The sequence below is a fragment of the Furipterus horrens genome, unplaced genomic scaffold (assembly GCF_987537825.1).
Source record: "Furipterus horrens unplaced genomic scaffold, mFurHor1.1.pri manual_scaffold_2, whole genome shotgun sequence".
Taxonomy (NCBI): Eukaryota; Metazoa; Chordata; class Mammalia; order Chiroptera; family Furipteridae; genus Furipterus; species Furipterus horrens.
Window position 1 is genome coordinate 84,066,181 of NW_028327172.1, and position 21,056 is coordinate 84,087,236.

The following is a 21,056-nucleotide window of genomic DNA, read 5'->3' on the forward strand; positions in this document are numbered from 1 at the left end:
CTTAACGTCTCAGAGCTTCAGCTTATCCTGTTTGACATTGGGGCTGCTTGTACCTACTGTACCCATATTACAGAATTTTGAAGATCAGAATGAAGCAATGTATTTAACAGCACTTTAAAAAGTAAATAATGCATCGCAAAATAAAAATAAGACCTGGCTGCTTTAATTAGATGGATCCCAGTTTTGAGTCTTTGATGTGAGGTTACACTTCCAGCTACCTCCATCCAAATCCAGTTATAGGCTCTGGTACTCCCCAGAAATGCATTTACCCTAGGATCCCAAGGCCAAGGGCTGAAACCATCACCTGCTTCCTTGAAAGGGACTTGAGTTGTGGGGGCTGCCAAAGGGACTTTCTATTCCACTTCTATTACACCTCCTTCCTGTGCTCCCTTCCCAGAGAATGCGTCTCAAGTTCTTTAGGCCAGCCTGTAAGAAGCAGCTCTTCAGGAGTGGAAACTGGCTGATAAGCTGGTCCCTCCTCTGTTCATGTGCCAAGTGTCCCTGATATCAACATGGCAACCAGGAACTCATTCTAAGCCCTAGGGTCACATCTATTGTATAATATATTCTGAAGCAATACCATTATTAACAAATGGCACTAGAGACCTGCTCCTGAGACAGTGTCCCTCTGCACTGGGAGGAAGATAGCATCCCAGCAGCCCTTATTTACAGAGAAGCTTTAGCTCAGCTCCTCCAAATATTTATTAATTCCAATTCCAGTTTCCTTCCCCTGTTTGGGAAGGAAACTGAAGAACAGAGCAAAAATGAGATTTTCCCAGCTGTGATTGCTTCTACCATCTGTTGTTCCCCAGAACCTAAGGTAGTTTTAGCACTCACCAAGAAATCACAGTTCCAATGCTGGGGGCTTCACCAAAGTCTAGAATAGAGAGTTAGTTAAGCCCAGCCCCAGGCTAGATAGGCAGCCCTCTGTTTGTCAGTATGTCTCAGAATAACTTCCAAGTGCTGCTGTTTTGTTTTCTCAGAGCCTTTGCAGCCTTTTGCATGGCCATTAGTTAGGTGGCAGAGGGTCTCACTCTTCTCCCAAGACATCCCTATCTCCTCAGGCTGTGCTGGAGGAGAGGAGCTGTTGTGGTTAAGGAAGCTGAACCCTTACTTCTTAGATGTCTAGGACCAAATTATCTCTGGTGGTCTGGCTGTAAGCCTGGACGGATTAGACAAGGTGACAAACCAACCAGCTGCGAGCATGAGACTGCCCCTGACAGAATTAGCACACCTCTCAGCACATCCTCCAGGTTCCCAGATCCTCTCACCCCTCAAGGAGCTAATTATACATCTACAGGGTCAGCAGCAGGGGTGAAGCTTACATGCTTACCCTACCCTGTGGCTCTGAGCTGTCTAGAAAACCTCAAATCTTCGGTTTGCAGGTAAGGCGTTCCTCCATAAGTTCCCGGATTGTGATGGCTACCTCACAGCTGAGACCTCTGCTCCCATGTGCCCTCCAGGAAGGCTGTGCCTCCCTCCCTGCAACTCCAACTGTGCCCTGGGGCCCATCGTAGGCATCTCCCTCTCCTGTTCCTGGCTCACTCTCCATCTCAGCCACCAGAACCTCTCAGTTCTGAGTTATCTACCTGCCGAGATGGTAAGAGCTTCATAATTAGCTGAGCAACAGCATGGAGGCTTTTATGAGCAGCCACACCCCCAACCACACTCTGGTGTCTGTAATTGAAATGACCCACGCCAGTGATTAGATTGGGGGACTGAGCAGCTCCCTCCCTGTCCTGTCAGGGGGGTGATGTATTTAAGTTTGTGCTTCATTTGGCAGTTTGTAAAGCAGCAACTGTAGGAGTGGGAAGCAGCTGTGGGGCAGTGGGCAAGCTCTGTGACAGGCAACAGACTCCAGGTCTGGAGGTGGGGGAGTCCCCTGCTCCCCTTCACCTTGGGCTCCCAACCTCTCCCCCAGCCTAGTGCCAGGCTCCAAAGACCTGGAGCCCTCTCAGGTCTAGTGGGATTATCATCCCTGTGCAGTGTCACTAGGAGCCAAGCTGCAAGTGGACCACCAGCCGTTGGTCAGACCCCACTCCCAGTCACCCTGCTAATCCTCTCAGGAGAGCTCCAGGCTGAAAGCAAGGAAATTGAGGGGCAGCAGACCATTCTTTATCTCTCCACCTCTCTACCCAATCTTGGCTTCTCAGCTCTTCCCCATAAAAGCTTCCTCCTCCACCCCAATTCCATCCTCCTGCTGCCTCCTCCCACCTTCTGGCCTCTTGAGCACAAAGACTGAATTTAGTCAAGGTTTGCAATAGCTGAAGTTTGCCTAAATTTCTGTCTGCTCCTTCTTCTTCCTCTTCCCCTTCTATGTCTACCTGGGGACCTATGTGACCACACTGACCAAAATAACCTCTCACTGCTGTGCTCTTCCTAAGTCTATCTTTTCCAACATCATGCACCAAATCAATAATAACCCCTCCACTTACACCCATTCCTAGACAGTCATTTAAAACTCAACTATCCCCAAGTACTAACTGGTGAGAGGGGTCATGCCAAAATCTCAGCTGGGGCATGCATGTCCCCAGAGGGGCACTGCAGTGTGCTGCGTGTACTCAAAGGCCCAGAAGGAACAGGGCTCATCTTCTAGATCATTAGTTTCATTCAGTATGGTGTTGTTAGGAAAATAATTTACTTTCCAATAAAAACAAATACCAATGTATTTTGTTGAAGAAGCAAAAAAATTAGAATTCAGATAAAACTTAAGACTTCATGGAAGTGGAGGGACTCCTTTGGCTCTGTTCCTGCTTTAGAATGTAGTGTACTAATAGAAAACTTGTGGTGTGCTAAAGATGACACTTCAAGAGACAACTGCCACTGAGAAAACAGTTTATCACTCATAGTACCCAGGAGGAGGGAGGGGGCACGCCATGGGAGGGGGAGGGCGGGGGGACCCACACAAGAAAACACCAGTGTTGATTGCAGGCAGAGAGAGGGAATGGGGAAGTTTGGGCAAGAGCTTTCATTGCAGTTTCCCCAGAAGAAACAGGCAAGGCAGGGTAACCAGGTGTAGGAAAGGCTATTTTGAATGATTTCAGCAGGCTGACTGTCCCTAATTGCCTAGTACCTGGTCCCTAGGGTAGTTAGGGCAGGTGGATAGTGTGGGCTGAAGGAGGAGAACCCCAGAAAGGAGGTGGTTGGAGCATGAGCTCTGGATTGGTTGGTTTGCATGTGAGAAGTGAACAGATGGATCAGTTGTTTGCTATGTCTAGTACCTGTGTAGGGTCAGCAAGGCCCCAGATGTCACAGCCTCAGAATATGGAAAATAGCGGGTATGATAACATAGCCCATCTGAGCATCTCAGCGGTATGCAATCATTTTTTTTCTGGGTACTTCAGTGCAAACAGGCAATACAAGTGAATGGACTGACTCTCAAGGGAAGACCATAGGGTCCAGTGTTAGATGTGAGTTTGAATTCCAACTCCACTGCTCATTCCATTTGTGACTTTGAGCAAGTTACTGAGTTATCCTTGAACCTCAGTTTTTTGTTTTTGTTTTTGTTTTCTCACCTGTAACTTCTGGGAAAGAGCTCTTTAACCAAGGTGCTGTGAAGACTGAATGAGATACTTTACAAAGTGCCCAGCACAGTGCTCTGCACTAGAAACATTGAGATCTCGACAATTATTATTGGACAAGAGCCCAGAGAGATTATGTATGTGAAAAAGTTATGTCAACATTAAATATTTCCTTCTTCAAGTGTGGTCCCTGGGCTAGCAGCATCAATACCTTCTGGGAACTGGGTAGAAATGCAGAATCTTGGGCCCTCCTGGACCTCCAGAATGGGAATCAGAATTTTAGCCAGGTCCCAGGGGGTTCACATTTGCATATTACAGTTAGAGAAGCACAAGAATGATGAAGGTAGGGGGAGAGAGTGGGAGCTCTGGAGGGATCCCCATGACAGGCCCAGAAGCTAGGTGTTCAGGGCTGTTACAGGCTCGTGTGAACCTGCCTCTGCTCCCAGGGCAGCTGGGCTGGCCAGACACCTGCCAATCACTGCAATCCACTCGGTGATCTGCCTTCCCCACAATCAGAACAGTCAACCACTCAGTGTGGTTGGGTGGCTGAATTATAGGTTGTGGGCAGTTGACGGCGATGGCTCTCTGTGTGCCGTCCAAAGAGAAAGGGAGTGGAGATAAAGGAAGGCCCCTTCCACTGTCCTCCTTCCCCTGACAGCAGACACCCTCTTTTCTGGAGAACCAAGCTGCCACCACTAGCAGTCAGGAACCTCCTCTCCCCCAGAACCCACTCACTGCAGAGGGCAAACCCATGAGCCCTCCTGCCTTCTGTGTCATGGCCTCAGGGTCTCCAGGGACCTCATTTGTGTGAATCCCTTGCCTTGTGTGATGTACAGGTATAGTTCCTTAGTTCACCCAAACACGTTCCTCTCCCCAGAGCTTCACACTGAGCATTGGGCAGCAGAGGCAGATTAACGTCGGTTGAGACCCTGGGAGCAGAAGAAAATACTGGGCCCCTTAAAAAAGAGAGAGAGAGAGGGGAAAAAAAATACATGTTAATCATATTTTATGCGGCGTAGTAATGAAACCAAACTTAGTGTCATTAGAAAAAAGTATAAAGTTGGGGTTTTTGCAGGGCCCTTCAGAAGTCGGGGGCCAGGGTGTGCGTCTGGTGCACCTGCCATTAAATCCACCTCTGTCGGGAAGAGGTATACCCAAGACCGAAGGGACCATGCCAAGTTCACCCTTCCAGTATCTTCCGGACCTTGTACCAGCCTGGCCAAGGAAACGGGCACAGGGGCTTCTACATGAAGGAACATGCACTCCAATCTCCCTGAAAGGAGGCCAGCCAAGCTGCAGTAGGGGAAGCCCCTTGCTGCCATCTCTTATCAAAGCACTGGCTATTGGGGGTGAGAGGAGAAGAACCCCAGGTGACAGGATAGGCCATGCTGCTGTCACTAAATTTATTACCCTGCCACCAGCAGTACCAGTGCTGGCAGGAGGTGCCACTAAAGTAAAGCCAACAGCCTGTCTCTCCATCAGGTCCCAAGCCTACCCAGGGTTCTGTTCTCCCCACCACCTTGTCTCAGCTCCAGCCCCTGGGAGGGATAACTGTCTCCATCTCAGACCTGCCCCTGCTGGTGAGATTTCAAGCACCCATCAGATTTTATGGGCACTGCTTCCAAAGCTACAGGAGGAGATGGCTCTGGGGCTCCAGTTCTGGCCATCAGGTCTCCCTATAGCCTGCAGACCCTTCTGGCCACTAAGACCATCTTCCCCTCAACCCCTGTCCTCTTGCCTTTCAGCTACCACAATACTCTCCCTGACACCTGAACTTGACACTGAGAGTACCCGTGCAGAGCCCAGGTTTATCACTGTGGCTCTGCAGGCCTGGGGCTCCCCGCACTGTCTCTTTGAGTAGCAGGGTGCTTGCACGGGCATGTGTGTGCATGTGTGTTTGAGGTGGTGACTCAAAGTTGGAAAGAAACTACACCAGCTAGTTTGAAGCTCTCATTTGTAGATAAAGCTAAAAAGGGATAACAATAGGAAGGCAGCCGTCCGTCTCGAGAGACGATGGTGTAGCTTCTTAAGAGTCTATCTGCACCGCCGAGAATGGCTGTGCAGTCCGACTCGGGAGTGACAGGGTATCTGTCTCCTCCCGTGTTGAATCGACATCTTGCGATGACGCTGGAGTGTCCTCTCCAGTGGAGCTGAAGCTACAGAGCCTGGGCAGGGTGATATGGAGGGTCTGCTGTTGCCCATGCAGCAGACCCCCCTTCTCTTCGCAGCTGAAGGATCCAAGGGAAAGACGGAGTCAATACAGCTTGGCTTCAGGTGCACCGCAGGAGTTGCCGGTGTTGACTACAACGTCAAACCGCCTTAGGGACTCCGGCTCCGGATTTTCTGTCGGGGTTTACTCCCTTAGCCTTTCCCCTGAAGAGGTATGCCACAAGGCAGCGGAGGTTTTTTGGAATCAGAGTTTTCCTTCTCTGATGTGCCCTGACTGGAAGATCGAACCAGCGACACTTAGCTCGCAGGCCGATGCTCAATCCACTGAGCCAAACCAGCCAGAAGGGATAACAATAAACCCAAGATAATGATGAAGATGATGGTAATTATGCTGATTACTGATAGCTACTGCCTATGGGACACTTACTGTGTGTGACTCACTGCATGAGGACTTCTCATGTTGTATCTAATTTAGTCCTATGGTAGGATAAATTTGTATATACAGACACCAAGGCCTGGAGAGGTTAAATGACTTGCCCACCACACAATGAGTAAGTGAAAGAGTAGAATTTGAACTCAGGATTGTCTGATGTAATATCTAGCTTTTTAGTATCTAGATGCATCTAGTATCTCTAGTGTTCAGAAAGGTGATGATAATAACAAGTGCCCCCTCTGTCACAGGGAGCTGTGGCAGTTAAATGAGCTCCTGTTGGGGTGGAAGCCACAAAGGTAAGGAATTACAGTGGTCCCTCTCTATACTGCAGTTCACTTATCGCAGCCTCACTGTATTGCAGGATTTTTAAAAACATTATATTTAATTATTTATCGAGGATTTTTTGCTATATCATGGGATTTTGTGGTACTGTATATGTATGTTGTTAAAGTTACTTAGGTTTTAAGAGTGTAGAATATGTTTAAGAACAAAGGAGTGTTTATAAAAGTGTGGAAAAGGTTAATAAAGGAGTGGAAAAGGTTAATAAGGGATTGGGAATGGTTTATAAGTGTGTGGGAAGGGTTTATAAAGCCTTAAAATATATATAAATACTAAAATAAATGTAAGGTTCCTACTTTGTGGATTTTCACCTATTGCGGGGGTGTCTAGAACCTAATACCTGCAATAAGTGAGGGAATAGTGTATTACTCTCAACTGCAGAGCCTGGAGGAGAGCTGGGGTCTTCTGCTTCCCAATGCAGTGTGCTTCCCTTGAGTATTCTACAGGAAAAGAGGCCTCTGCCCCAGTGCCCTCGAGCAAAAGATATACACACTGTCCTGGACCAGAATCTGAGGACTCCATCTGCTCCCTGCCAAGGCTGAAGAGAAGCAACCTCAGTGTGATGGAATGACAACTTGAGTTATAGAATTCAGAAGGTTCTCATGAGACAAGAGAACATGCCTTGCAAAGTGCTGCTGTTCTCTGTGCTCATGAAATCACCTTCAGGGGAGCCAGAGGGGAAGGAAAGTTTCCAGGATGACAATTAGTGGCAACAGCAAATGTGCAAATGTGAATATGTCAGCAAATGGGCAAAGTGCTGTACACTTTTGGAGAACTCTTCATTTAGGACTAATTAAATACTTGGAAGCAGGAAGATTGAGATGGTCCTCTGGGGGAAGCTACTCCAGGCCAGCAAGATGCTTCAGGGCCTCTTTACAGTGTAAAGCTCCAGAGTAGGAGTAGGTAGGTGGCTCAGCTCAAACCGTACTCTGGAGGAGGAGCATGGGGCTACCAGGGTGAAATCACTCAGGAGATTGCAGGGTCCTCCCACCTCAACTTTGGTTTCTGAGGGTCTGAGATTTTGTATAATGTGAGAAAACAAACCTGGGTTTGTGCTGGTGGTTGTGAAGGGGAAGCCGAGGAATAGCATGTATTAGTTTCCTGTGACTGCTGTAACAAATTACCAAAAACTCAGTGGCTTAAAACCACACAAATATAAAGTATTCTCTTAGAGCTCTGAAGTTCAGAAGTCCAAAATCAGTTTCACTGGATTAAAGTCAAGGTGTTGGCAGGACTGGTTCCTTCTGAAGGCTCTGAGGGGAGAATTCATTTTCTAGCCCTTTTCAGCTTCTAGTGGTCACTGGATTTTCTTGGTTTGTGGTCCCTTCCTCCATTTTCAAGGCTCACCACTCCAGCTTCTACTTCTGTCGTCACATGGCCTTCTCTCTGTCATCAAATTTTCTTCTGCCTCCCTCTTATTAGGATACAGTGCTACAGAGCAACAAACATGTGTCATGTAACCAATCCATCTATCTATTAACAAGTGTATATTCAGCACATACTGTGTCTTGTGGGAGGCAATTCAGAATGGAGGCCCTGCTAGGTTCTTTGAGTAGGAGATTCATTCAACAAATATTTTTTGAGTCCCTTCTAGGTAACATTCACTGTTCTAGATGTTTGGGATATATCGTAGACAAAGCCCAAAATCTCCCTGCTCTTGTGGAGCTAACCCTCTATTGGTGGAAACAGAGAATAAAGAGTCAATGTAAGTCAATCATGTGGAATGTTAGGAGGTGATGGGTCGTGGAAAAAAGAAAAGAGTAGGGCAGGGTAAGAGGGATCAGGTGGGCTGGGGTGGAATGAAGCAGATGAAGGGATTAATGGAGTAGTCAGGGTAGCCCTTACTGAGCAGGTAAGATTGAGGCAAAGATTTGAAGGAGATGAGAGGGAATTAGCTAAGTGGCCATCTGTGACGAGAGAGCTGGGGTAGAGAGGAGCTAGAGCAAAGGCCCTAAGGCATAAAGAAGATGACTGGTGAGACTAGGAGCAGGAAGAAGGCTGATGGGCTAGAAAGACCTCTGTGAAGCCAGCCAGGCAAACCTGAAAAGGAAAAGAGAAGACAAAGCAATGCCAGGTCTCTAAACACTCTGGTATGGAATTCTGGAAAACCCTCTGAAGTAGGAGCTAGTTCTGGGTTAGGAATTGTGTGACCTTGTTGATGTCACTGATCCTCACTGAGATTCACTTTCCTTACTTGTAAATTGCACCAGATTCTTTCCCTCATCCATTCATTCAGTGGACTCCATCAAGCACCAGTAAGGACTCAGACACATGGCCCAATGCTGCAGGCTCCAAGGTGGTTCATGTACAGTGCCTGCTCTCCCTGTCCAGGGTCTTTCCTGCTTCAGTTCTCTGTGTTGAAAGAACTGAGGAGCTTGGACAAGAAGGCATGATGGTGGAATGACTTTGCATCAACAAGGAATTAGACTTCTTAATAGTCCCAAAGGATAGCACTGGATGGGTAGAAGTTTTAGAGAAATAAATCTGGGGACAACATAAGAAAGATATTAGCAAAAAACAAACGGGCTGTCATGAGAGGTCCCCTTATCATAAAGGTCTGCAAGCAGAGACTGAGAGATCATTTTCTGGGGATGTCAAAGAGATTCAGGTGCTGAGTGGAGGCTGGGCTAGATGGTTTTAAAGACCAAGGGAGTTTTCTATGATCTCTCTAACTCTAAAGTAAAGGACATTGATAAAAAGTAACTTGTGTCTTCTGGGATGTGCTGAGGATCTTGCTCAGGGACAGATTGCTTTTCCATAAATGCCAAGGTGAATGACAGAGTGACCCCTGAAGCAGGAGGGCCATGTGACCTCCTTGGTTGGTCCTGCCTTTCTTCTCAGTGGTGTATGAAGAATGCTTCTTAGCTGATTCTTAGCTGAGTCCTGCTGGGAGAGCTTACTATCTGCACCTTGCCTGAAGTGGGGCTGAGATTTCTCCCATGCCTGTCTTGCCCATGTTGTCCCATCTCTATCTACTCACAGAAGACTACAGGCTCTGTGTCCTAGAGTATTTCCTCTCTCCAGGTAATAACAGTTCAGAGGATCCAAATGTTCCCCATTTTAAGGAAAGCATACTGCACAGGCCTCCCGGTGGCCAACTGAGCAACAGACCAGAGTCATGGCAGCAGTGAGACTAGGACAGTCTGCTCAGTGCACCCCCAGAACCAGAGGGGCCAGCCAAGGATCCAGCTCGTGGCTGGAGGTATCCTTTCTACTTCAGTCCACAAGGCCCCTGAGGAACCAGGGGAGCTCCGGAGCACAGGTAGACTTTGCTAAGTACCCCCTACTTTTCTTCCCTTATGCTAGTGCCATTCATTCATTCACCCATCAGCTTTTTATTGAGCATCTACTATGTGACAGACACTCTTCTAGGTTCTGGAAATTCAACTACGAACTGATAGAAATCTCTCCTCCTATAGGAGAGTCTTTTCAGTAAATGGTGTTGGGAAAACTGGATAGCCACATGCAAAAGAATAAAACTCGGCCCCTATCTTATACCATTTACAAAAATTAACTCAAAATGGATTAAAGGCTTAAAGGTAGGACCTGAAACCATAAAACTCCTTAGAAGAAAACAGGAAAAAAGCTCCTTGACATTGTGGACATGGCACATACTACACAGCTGTTAATTTCCTTCCTGTCACAAATAGAAGGGATTGATAGAATTAATAAATTAATGAGGCAAGTAGCATAGCACCCAGGACAAGCAACAAAAACAAAAATAAGCAAGTGGGACAACATCAAACTAAAAAGCTTCTGCCCAGCAAAGGAAATCATCAACAAAATCAAAAGGCAAACTATGAAATAGGAGAAAATATTTGCAAATGATCTATCTGATAAGCATTTAATATATAAAGTATATAATGAACACATACAACTTAATAGCAAAACATAATAATCTGATTTAAAAATGGGCAAGCCCTGACCAGTGTGGCTCAGTTCATTGGGCGTCTTCCCGCAAAGTGAAAGGTTGTCACTTCAATTCCCAGTCAGGGCATGTGCCTGGATTGTAGGTTTGGTCTCCAGTCAGAGAGTGTACAAAAAGCAACCAATCAATGTTTCTCTCTCACATTGATGTTTCTCTCCCTCTCTTTCTCCCCCTCCTCTTTCTCTAAAAATATATGGATAAAGTCTCTAAAAAATAAAAAGTAAAAAAATAAAATTAAAATGGGCAAAGGATCTGAGTAGACATTTTCCCAAAGACGATATGTAAATGGCCAATAGGCATATGAAAATGTGTTCAACATCACTAATGATCAGAGAAATGCAAACCTAAACCACAATGAGATTATCACCTCAGATCCATTAGGATGGCTAGATAAGACAAGAAGTTAACATTGGTGTGAATGTGGAGAGAAGGGAACCTTTGTATACTCTTGGAGACAATGTAAATTGGTAGAGCCATTATGGAAAACAGTATGGATGTTCCTCAAAAGTTAAAAATAGAGCTATTTTATAACCTAGTAATTCATATTTTAGGTATATATCTAAAGGGAACAAAATCAGGACCTGGAAGAGATATCGGCACTTCTGTTTATTGCAGTATTACTCACAATAGCCAAGATATGGACGCAACCTAAGTGTCTGTCTGTCCATGGATGAATGGATTTTAAAAAGTAATATATCTATAGATATAGATATATGAATAGTCATTACTCAGCTATGAAAAGAGGAAATTCTGACATTTGCAACATGATGGACCCGGAGGGATTATGCTAAGTGAAATAAGCCAGAGAAGGATAAACACTATATGGTATGACTTATATGTGGAAATTTCTTTTTTAAAATGAAATTCATAGAAGTGGAGAGTAGAGTGAATGAGGCTTGTTGGGGGCTAGAGGAAATGGGGGAATGTTGGTCAAAGGGAACACACTTTCTGTTATAAGATGGATAAGTTCTGAGGACCCAATGCATAGCATGGTGATTATAGTTAATAACACTGTATTATATACCTGAAGTTGGCTAAGAGAATCACTCTTAAGCATTCTTTCATGCACACAAAAGATAATGATGTGAGGTGACACATATGTTCATTCATTTGATTGTAGTAATTATTTCACAATGTACACACATGTCAAATAATTACATTGTACACTTTTAATATGCATAAACTTATTTGTCAGTTTTACCTCAATGAAGCTGATGGGGAAATAATTTCTTCCTTTGTGGAGCGTACATTCTATGGGGAGAAACAGATAATAACAAGATAAATAAAATATATAGTATGTTAGATGGTGGAGGAAGAAATGGGGAGAACTGGGAGTGTAATTTTAGATGGTCTAAAAGGTGACATCTGAAAAGCTGATAGCCCACTGGGGTCACAGTTAAGCTGTTGCTTTCCAGTCTCCCCTTTCCCCTTTCCAGGCTCTAAGAGAGGACATGCATGGAGGTTCGTTGTAAACCATGCAGAAATGTACAAAGTTTGGCAAATGTTATTGTTCTCTGTCTGTTTTCTCACCTCTGGAAGATCCCAGAAATGACCACTATCTTCTTGTTGCCTCTCAGAGATAGTGGAGAGGATAGATGGAAGATGGGAGTCATTTCTACAGCATAAAAGGAAATGATTCAAATTTTACAAGTGCAATTAAAGTTAGATATTAGAGTAAACTTTGTTTTGGAATCCCAAAGGGGCCTATAAGGTTTTTTCTTTTAAAATTTCTCAGAAAATTCTAATAACAGTATATTAAGACACTAATATTCCCAGAAGGGGTTGGGGGGTGATGGAAAGATCTTTCTAGTCTCTTTGTCTCTGGAAATTAGAATTTGAGTAGGAGAGAAATTTAAGCCAAACCATTGTCTGCCCCAGGTCCAGCTCTGCGGTGGCCAGACCGACTAATGGCCACTCATCAGGAATAAGATGGTCTCTCTGGCCCCTTCCATCCTGAATTTATTAATTCTCTCTTCAAACCCAGCTTCAGCTTTGGGTTAACCAGATGGGCTAATGACTGATCACCAGCAGCATGAAGGCCTAGCCTTTGCCACCCTTTTGCTAATCTTAGAAGCATTTTCCAAGTTGACACACTCTAGAGACCACCCTGGAGTTGGTTCTGTTGTTTAGGCCACAAAAAAGAAGTCTCACCCTCAAGGAGAGGAAAAGGCTAGAATTTGAAATAGATTTGGGGGAAGAAGTAGGGGGAAAGTGTCATCTTATAGGAATAAGACATACTCAGGAGGATGGTATAGCCCTTCTTGGATACCTGCAAGGACTACTCATCCCTCTGTGTCAGAAAGGAGGGGAAGAGGGAGAATGAAGGACAGACCCTGCCTGCTCTGCTGCTTTTCATACCCATCATTCCCTCATGCTTGTATGAAGGATCACCACCTCCATATGAAAACAAGTCCCTGAACTTCTGGTCAAGATGGCAGTGTAGACAGACATGGCTCACCTCTTCTCACAAACATATCAGAATTACAGCTAAAGTTTAGAGCAACCATCAGCCAGAACCATCAGAAATCAAGTTGAATGGAAGACTGACAAATAGCGAAATAATGAAACCACATCCATCCAGACTGGTAGCAGGGGCAAAATGTAGAACAGGCTGCTCCCACATCTACATGCGGTGGATAAAAATTCAGAAGGGATATTTCAGGAGTTCCAGCCCCACACCAGGCTCCACAGTCCAGGGTTGCTATGCCAGGAATATAAGTCCCCACAACTTCTGGCTGCAAAAGCCAGGGCGGATTGAGTCAGTGGAAGAAACTGCTGGAGCCCCAAGCAGTTCCTCTTAAAGAACCCACACAGAGACTCACCTACTCAGACTCACTCCCTGAGCTCCAGCACCAGGGTAGCAGCTTGAAAGGCACCAGTGGTATATGGGAGAGACTGAAGTGTCTGGCATCAAGGCGAGCAGAAGCTATTGTCCCTTTTCTGAGCCCTCCCCCTACAGAGCCAGTAAGCTGGTGCCATATCTGAGACTCCATCACCCTGGCTAACACAATTTGCCTCACCACCATTCAGATCCTCAGAGACTCCACCCCACTCAATTTACAGGACCACCCAAGCTTCTTTTTCATATGAATGGCTGGTCTTAGCCCATGCTTCACAACTTCCTAAATCTTCTCAAACAAGCAACAGCTGACTTCTGTGAGTCCTGGGCCTGGCACTAGCAGCAAGCAGCTTAGATTCACAGCTTGGCTATGCCTGGGAATCTCCAAGCCCAGCACAAGTAGCAGCCATCTCAGAATGCTTTATAGCTCAGGCAGGGTAATCAAAGGCAAAACACAGGTGGGAGCTGACTTTGCTCTGCACCACCTGGGAAATCCCAGAGCCTGTGCACCCAGTGTGCAGCTACGGACCGTGTCAGAGCACCAGCACCCTGACCCTGCACAGCTGATTCTTCACAGAGAGCAGAAGGTGGTGGTCAGTGGTCACAGCCAGCCCTTGCAGCTGACCGCCCTGGGAAAATTCCTTCCATTGATCTGCAAACAGTAACGAAGGCTCAACTACAACAAGAGGGAGTACTCAGCCCACATGAAGGGCAGACCTTGAGTACCCAGATTGGGTGATAGGGGAGGCTGTGCCACTGGAACCTACAGGACACCTACCTCATTAGGCCACTCTACGAAGACACAGAGTCAAAGCAGCTTTACCTAATACATATAAACAAACACAGGGAGGCTGCCAAAATGAGGAGACAAAGAAACATGGCTCAAATGTGTCAGGGCAGCCCTGCTCTGAGAAATCGCCCAGAGACTTCTGTGGGAACAGATAACTGGTTTATTGAGGGACCAAAGGAAGGGGGAAGGGGGCTAAGGGGAAAGACAATTTCCCGGACTGACTCAACAGCCCGTAGGAGATAGGGAAATATGGCGGCGGGGGGGGGGGGGGGGGAGCTCCTCTTAGGAGCAAGGGAAACAGCGGTGGAAGGGGTTGGGGTAGCTCCAGGTCCTCCTCGTGGCCCGTAGGAGCAAGGGAAGCTGGGGAAAGGTGGCACCCAGTCCTCCTCATGGGCTCGTAGGAATCACCACTGGCACTTCTGCAGGCACCCTTTTTTATGCACCTTTCGGTAAGGGGGAGTTTGCTTATTGGCATAGTCAGTAGGTTATTTACATCTCATTGCTTTCCCCCTCCCACACCAGTTTAGTTAACATATCAGGCTAGGTCCATTAGCATTTCCTGTGGGAAAGTTTCAATCCATCAACATATCTTTTGGGAACTGGAAAGTCCAGGGCCAGGTTGATTAGCATATACCAAAGTCCAGGTGTACATGATCTGACAAAATGAAAGAATAAATTGAAACTCTAGAAAAAGAGCTAAATGAAATGGAGATAAGCAATCTGTCAGAAGTAGAGTTCAAAATACTGGTTATAAGGATGCTAAAGGAACTTAGTAAGAATCTCAACAGCATAAAAGAGATCTAGTCAGAAATGAAGCATACACTAATTGAAATGAATAGCAATTTACAGGAAAACAGCAGTAGAGTGGATGAAGCCAAGAATCAAATCAATGATTTGGAACATAAGGAAGTAAAAGCAACCACTCAGAACAACAGGAAGAAAAAAAGAATCCAAAAAATGGGGATAGTTAAGCAGCCTCTGGAACAACCTTAAGTATTCCAAAATTTGCATCATAGGGGTGCCAGAAGGAGAAGAAAAAGAGCAGGGAATTGGAAATCTATTTGAAACTATAATGAAAGAAAACCTCCCTAATTTGGTAAAGGAAATAGACATACAAGTCCAGGAAGCACAGAGAGTACCAAACAAGAAGAATGCAAAGAGGCCCATTCCAATATACACCATAATTAAAATGCCTAAGGTTAAAGATAAAGAAAGAATCTTAAAAGCAGCAAGAGAAAAGAATAGAGTTACCTACAGGGGAGTTTCCATAAGACTGTCAGCTGATTTCTCAAAAGAAATTTTGCAGGCTAGAATGGATTGGCAAGAACTATTCAAAGTCATGAAAAGCAGGGACGTGCAGCCAAGATTGCTCTACCCAGTAAAGCTATCATTCAGAATTGAAGGGCAGGTAAAGAGCTTCCCAGATAAGAAAAAAATAAAGTTCATCATCGCCAAACCATTATTATATGAAATATTAAAAGGACTTATTTATGAAAAAGTAGATCAAAACTATGAATAATAAAATAGCAATAAATATATATCTATCAACAATTGAATCTAAAACTCAACTAAGCAAACAAGAAGAACAGAGACAGAATCATGGATACAAAGAGTGTTTTTATGGTTGCCAGATGGGAGGGGTTGTGGGGGAATGGGTAAGGAGATGAGAGGTTAAGAAGTACAAATAGGTAGTCACAGGATAGCCTTGGGGATGTAAAGTACAGTATAGGAAATGGAGTAGCCAAAGAACTCATACACATGTCCCATGGACATGAACAATGATGGGGAGATTGCCTGAGGGAGTAGGGGTGCTGGGTGAGGGAGGCAAAGGGTGAAAAATCAGGACCACTATAATAGCATAATCAATAAAGTATAATTTAAAAAATAAAACAAAAAACAAACAAAAACTAAACAAAAAAGAAAATAAGTGCCCAAATCTCCAGAGTCTACAGCAGGAAGATCTCTAGGTAAGATGGATGGTGGGACCAAGCAGCCCACTGTGGTCCCTTGGGTTTCACTTTGCTTGGGTTCTCTCTCTCAGACCCGTGCTGCTGCCACCACATTGGTCTACTCAGGAACCAAGACCCCTTCCTTGTGTCCTCTTAGTGTGGAGAATGAAAGCTAAGAGACTGGGGATGTAAGCAACGCAGTGTGCGAAGACTGAAACAGTCTGTTTCATATGGCACAGGGTGCTCAGGTCCCCCAGACTTGTCACATCCTTCCCAGAATCCCGAAACAGTTTCATGTAGTCCCAAAAGATAAGCACAACTCCACGGGCCCTTGCTGGGCTTTCTCCATTCCTTCTCCTTGCCTGTTTGCATGTGGAAGGTGGCAACATAAGCACCGACCTCCCAAAAATAAACTTTCAGTCATCTTGACCTTTTGGGGTCAGTACTGAGGGAAAAAGCCCCACTATACTACTTACTTCCTGATCTTAGCCTACCTGATCAAAGGGCTAGAAAAGTTCTCTTCCCCAGGTGATAAGAGAGAAGAAATAACCCTTTTCTAAGGAGGCCACAGCCCACGCACCTGGGCCCAGCAGAACTCTGACACCACTGCCATTCCATGAGGAGGGGCTGCAGAGGTCACCAGTCCCAAATTCGCCACGATGCCGTACAGCTGACATTTGTGGAAGCTGGTTTTTCTGGGACCAGGATGGTAGAGTGCAGCATTGCTGAATCCACTTTGTACTGAGGAAAACACTAAACTTAATGGTCCATTAAGTTGTGTGTTCTTATTTATGATACTCTTCAAAAAAAAAAATTTAATTAGCAGGCTTCTGTAGGGCCAGAGCAATGAGCCTGCCCTTATGACAAGAGCAATCAAGGCAAGAATCTGTTCCCAGGACTGGAGCCAGGGTCCAATCAGCCTGGGTGTAATCCAGTGCAATACTCTGGGACTCAGTGCAACCAGGTGGTTGAGAGCCCAGGCTTTCAAGTCACAAGACCTAATACCACACCCTTTGCGTATTAGCTATGTAATTCTCCACAGGTTGCTTCACTTCTCTGTGTCTCAATTTTCTCATATGCAATATGGGAACAATAATATCTTCTTCAGAGGAAATCAAGATTAAATATGATAAAGGGCTTAGCACAGTGTCTGGCATGTAGTATGTGCTTGATAAATGGCAGGTACTGCTGGGGGAGTGGGGCAGAATCCGGCCGTTCTGAGCACAAGGGCCTTAATAGAGAAAAGGCCATGATGGGGCATGATGGGATATCAAGAAAAGAAAGACAGTAAGGAAGAGACCCTCCTATGTCTGTTAAGGACATTGTTGCTCATCCTCTTTTCTTTCTGTAAAAGCCACTGCTGTCTCTTTGGCAGGGAAGCTAGGAAAACTGAACCAAGTATCTTCTCATCCTGCTGGATTCCGCCCTCTCCATGGGCAGACAACGCCTTAATCTTTTAACCTCCAGGCCAAGATGTATCATGGCCAACGAACTGGGTGGAGAAAAGGCTACACCTGTCTGTCCTTCTTGTGCCATCCCCAGAGCAGAGAGAGGTGGTTCTCTTGGGGACTCCAAGCAAATGTCAAGCCTGGGTGTCTAACTAGTGGGGCTTCATGGATCCCTCTCCTCAAGGTGATGGGGAGGATAAGATTTAGCTTTCACTCAGCACCATGATGATAAACCTTAAACCTCCCCCAGCTCTTCCCAAGCAGGTGGGTCTCTGGTGGGGCCAGATGTTACCACATTTGCAGTTTTTTTAAGTTTATAGTTTTTAAAAGGTCAGGCTCTTTGGTGGTGAAAGTTTTACAGACCAGTAAAATTTTATTGCAGAAGATGGGAAACACAGCTGTAATGGACAAGACTGGAGCCAGGAGTCTAGAGGATCTCAGCTCCCTCAGTAACTACCTGTGGGAATTGAGGCATGTCATGAAGGCTTTCTGGGCTCTGTGTTTTAACCTGGAAAATAGGAGCAGGAAGAGTGACATGGACGAATGGGTGGAAGGCTCTTGGCACATGTGTGAAAACAGTCCTACTTTCTGGGGTGCTGGAAGCAGCCAGACACAGAGGTCGGTCCTGGGCCTGTGGGTCCGCAGGCTTGAGCTTTTCATTACCCACACTGGATCGCTGCCATCCACGTGTCTGCCTCCTCTCCCTGGGAGGAGCCTGGCCGTCTGCAACCGGAGTGTGGGAATCAAATTAGCTCTGCCTCTGCTTTTCCCTGATCTCCACTGGCCAAGGGGAGTTCATCAAGGCCTCAAACTAATTCTTATCTTGTTTAAAAGGGGCAAAAGTGACTCCACAGTTTCATTGGAGGCAATTTACACCCGGCCACTGGCCACAGCTCCAACTCCCCACTGTCTGTTGTGCCATTAAATCCATTAATAAAAAACTTCTTCAGGGGAAACTTGATTGCTGCTCCATCAGAGAGGCTCCCAGGCAATATGTCTCCATCTGAGGCTGTGGCCTGCCTGACTCGCTCTAATCCTGTTACCTAAGAAGCTAATTCTCTAATGCACACTGTGCTGAAGACATCCTCTTCCTTCTCTAACATAACTGGGCAGTCCTGGAGGGTTCCAGGACTCCATGCTTGGGGCCCATACGAGAGGATGTCTGGGCCTTCTCACTGCCCCGAGACAGGTCTTAACACATGCCCACAGCTGGCACTCCACTCCACAGTGTGGAGAGTCCACTTTCCAGAGTGCCATGGTGGGGAGGGGTGAGCCACATTCAGTCCCTTCCAGTGGCTTTTGCCTCCTCCTTTCTTTTCCTCTTCCTTCTCTTCTTTTCCTCTTAGTATTTTCCTCTTTTTACTCCTCTTCCTCCCTGCCTTTTTTACTCCTGCCTTCCTCTTCCTCCTCAGTTTCTTACCAGTTTTCCTTCTTTTCTCATTTTCCTTTTCTTCTTCCTTTTATTTTTTACTTCTCTCCCTTCTCCTCTTCAGATTCCCCATTTTCTATAGTTTTTTCTTCTGTTTCTTTTCATCCTCTTCTTGGCCCTTTCTCTCTTGCCTTGGCATTGCCCCCTTCAGAAAAAAGTGCCATGCCTGCCACCTCTTGCTGCCTTCTGTCTCCATATGTCTTGGCTCTATGGAAGAAATGGGCACCAGGCCACACCAGCCTTGGTTTGGAGCAAGAGATGGGAAGCATTTTAGGGCAATGGTTAGTGTGTCAGTGGATGGAGGGGAGTGGTTCATTATCTGTTTGTTCTTTGATGATAGAACAACTGTAATGAAACCCCAAGTGGGTTTGTTACTGCCATATGAAGGGACTCCATCAGTGAATGGTATAAGGCTATATGCAGATTTCATCATGCAAACAAACAAGAAGAGAGTGCCTCCTAGAAATCTGCAACAGATTTCTAAGTGGCAATGGAGGCGAGAGAGTTTCAGAACTGTGCTCATCACTCTGGATGTTGTGCTCGAGGGTGCACTGAGGAATTCAAAGGAGCCCTTCTGAGGTGGAGCCTCTTTAAGACCTGAGCCTGCCTGGAGGCACACGGGCAGCCTAGTCTTCCAATCTTGCCTTGTCCTGCTGTCAAGCCTGGAATCCAAGCACCTTTTTCCAGGGCAGGGGGACTTGACTCTTCACGTTCTCTAGAAGTTTAGGGTCCCTTATTTTCTCCTATTCTACCACTTCTCCTCATCTCCATTCCCCCAAAAGGAATCCTTGGAGCTGATTTTCCTTGTTTTTCTAGATTGTGCAGTAACAGAACACATGACCTAAAAGAAGAGTAATGCTGGCTTGAGCTTGACTAAATATCCCAAGGCCAAACCCATGTCAACAAAAGGTATAATGCTAGATGCAGATCTCATCCTGCACACAAACAGTAAGAGCAAAAGTCCAGACAGAACCAAGAAGGACTTACCTCTGACCAAGGTGGGGTTTTTTTAAACAACTAAAATACAGAAAATTTGTTCTTCTTGCAGAGTTTTCAGCCTGTTGCACACTGGAAAGGGGATTAAAAGGAATGAAAGTGTTTTGTGGTTGAAGTTTGACATGACTGCACTTTGGTACAGGTGCATCTCACTTTGAAAACACTCAAGATAGAAAAGTCCACATCTATTCAAATGGTGCAGAGGGGGTAGGATATCTCCAAATACAAATCTACAGCAATTCTGTTCTCAGACAATTTGGTGGCACACAGTTGGGTATATGAGGGATAGATACTTGCCTATTTAACTTAATAAAAAAGAAATAAAGGAAGAAAGGGAGAAAGAAAGAAAGACTTCTTTCAAGAAAACCACATTTAAAAGAAAAGTGTGTGACTGCACATGAAATGATATTAAACAAATAAAGGGGGCTGGATACAAGTTTATATGTATGGTATATTTACTTCATTGTATTCATATTACAGAAGGAAATTATAGAAGAATATACACCAAAATATGAGCAGTGGCTGTCTCTGAGCTATAAGCAAGCATATGGATGATTTTAATTTTTCTTCATTTGTTCCACAGTGAGCATGTATTGCTATTATATTTTAACTATACATATTAACTTTGCATAATAAAGTATATAGAAAATAATTATAGCATATATAAAATAATTGCATAGTATAGATATATATATATTACTTTTTGAATATTTAAATATAAATATTTAGATGAGGACAAAAGGACAGACATGTGGTGACCCCAGTTCCTCTTTTTTCTGTCTGCAGGGGTGCCCAGTTACCTGCTTAGCTAAGGACACAATGTCACCCTGTGGCACAAGAGAATGGCCCTCCTGCTCCTCCTACCTCACCCCACCCAGCCCCCGCCCAATGCTAGGAAACATATTTGGCGTAGGATAGAAATGAAGGCAGCTGTCTGGAGCACCTCTCAGAAGACAGGCTATATTCTTGCTCCAGGGGCTCTGGGGGATCCTGCAACCCCCTGACCCCTGACCTGACAGATGCATGGACTGAGCTTTAGGGGAATGACATCAGCTGGACAGGCAGGCTCCTTTCTCAGTGCTTCTATCCCCTTCCCTCCCATCCTGAAACCTGATTCAGCTGAAGGATTGATTGCAGGAAAACTTGGCCGCTTCCCAACCCTGGCGGCCCGGGCAGCACGAGGCTGCAGCCTCAGAAGGTGCTGGCAGCAGCTGG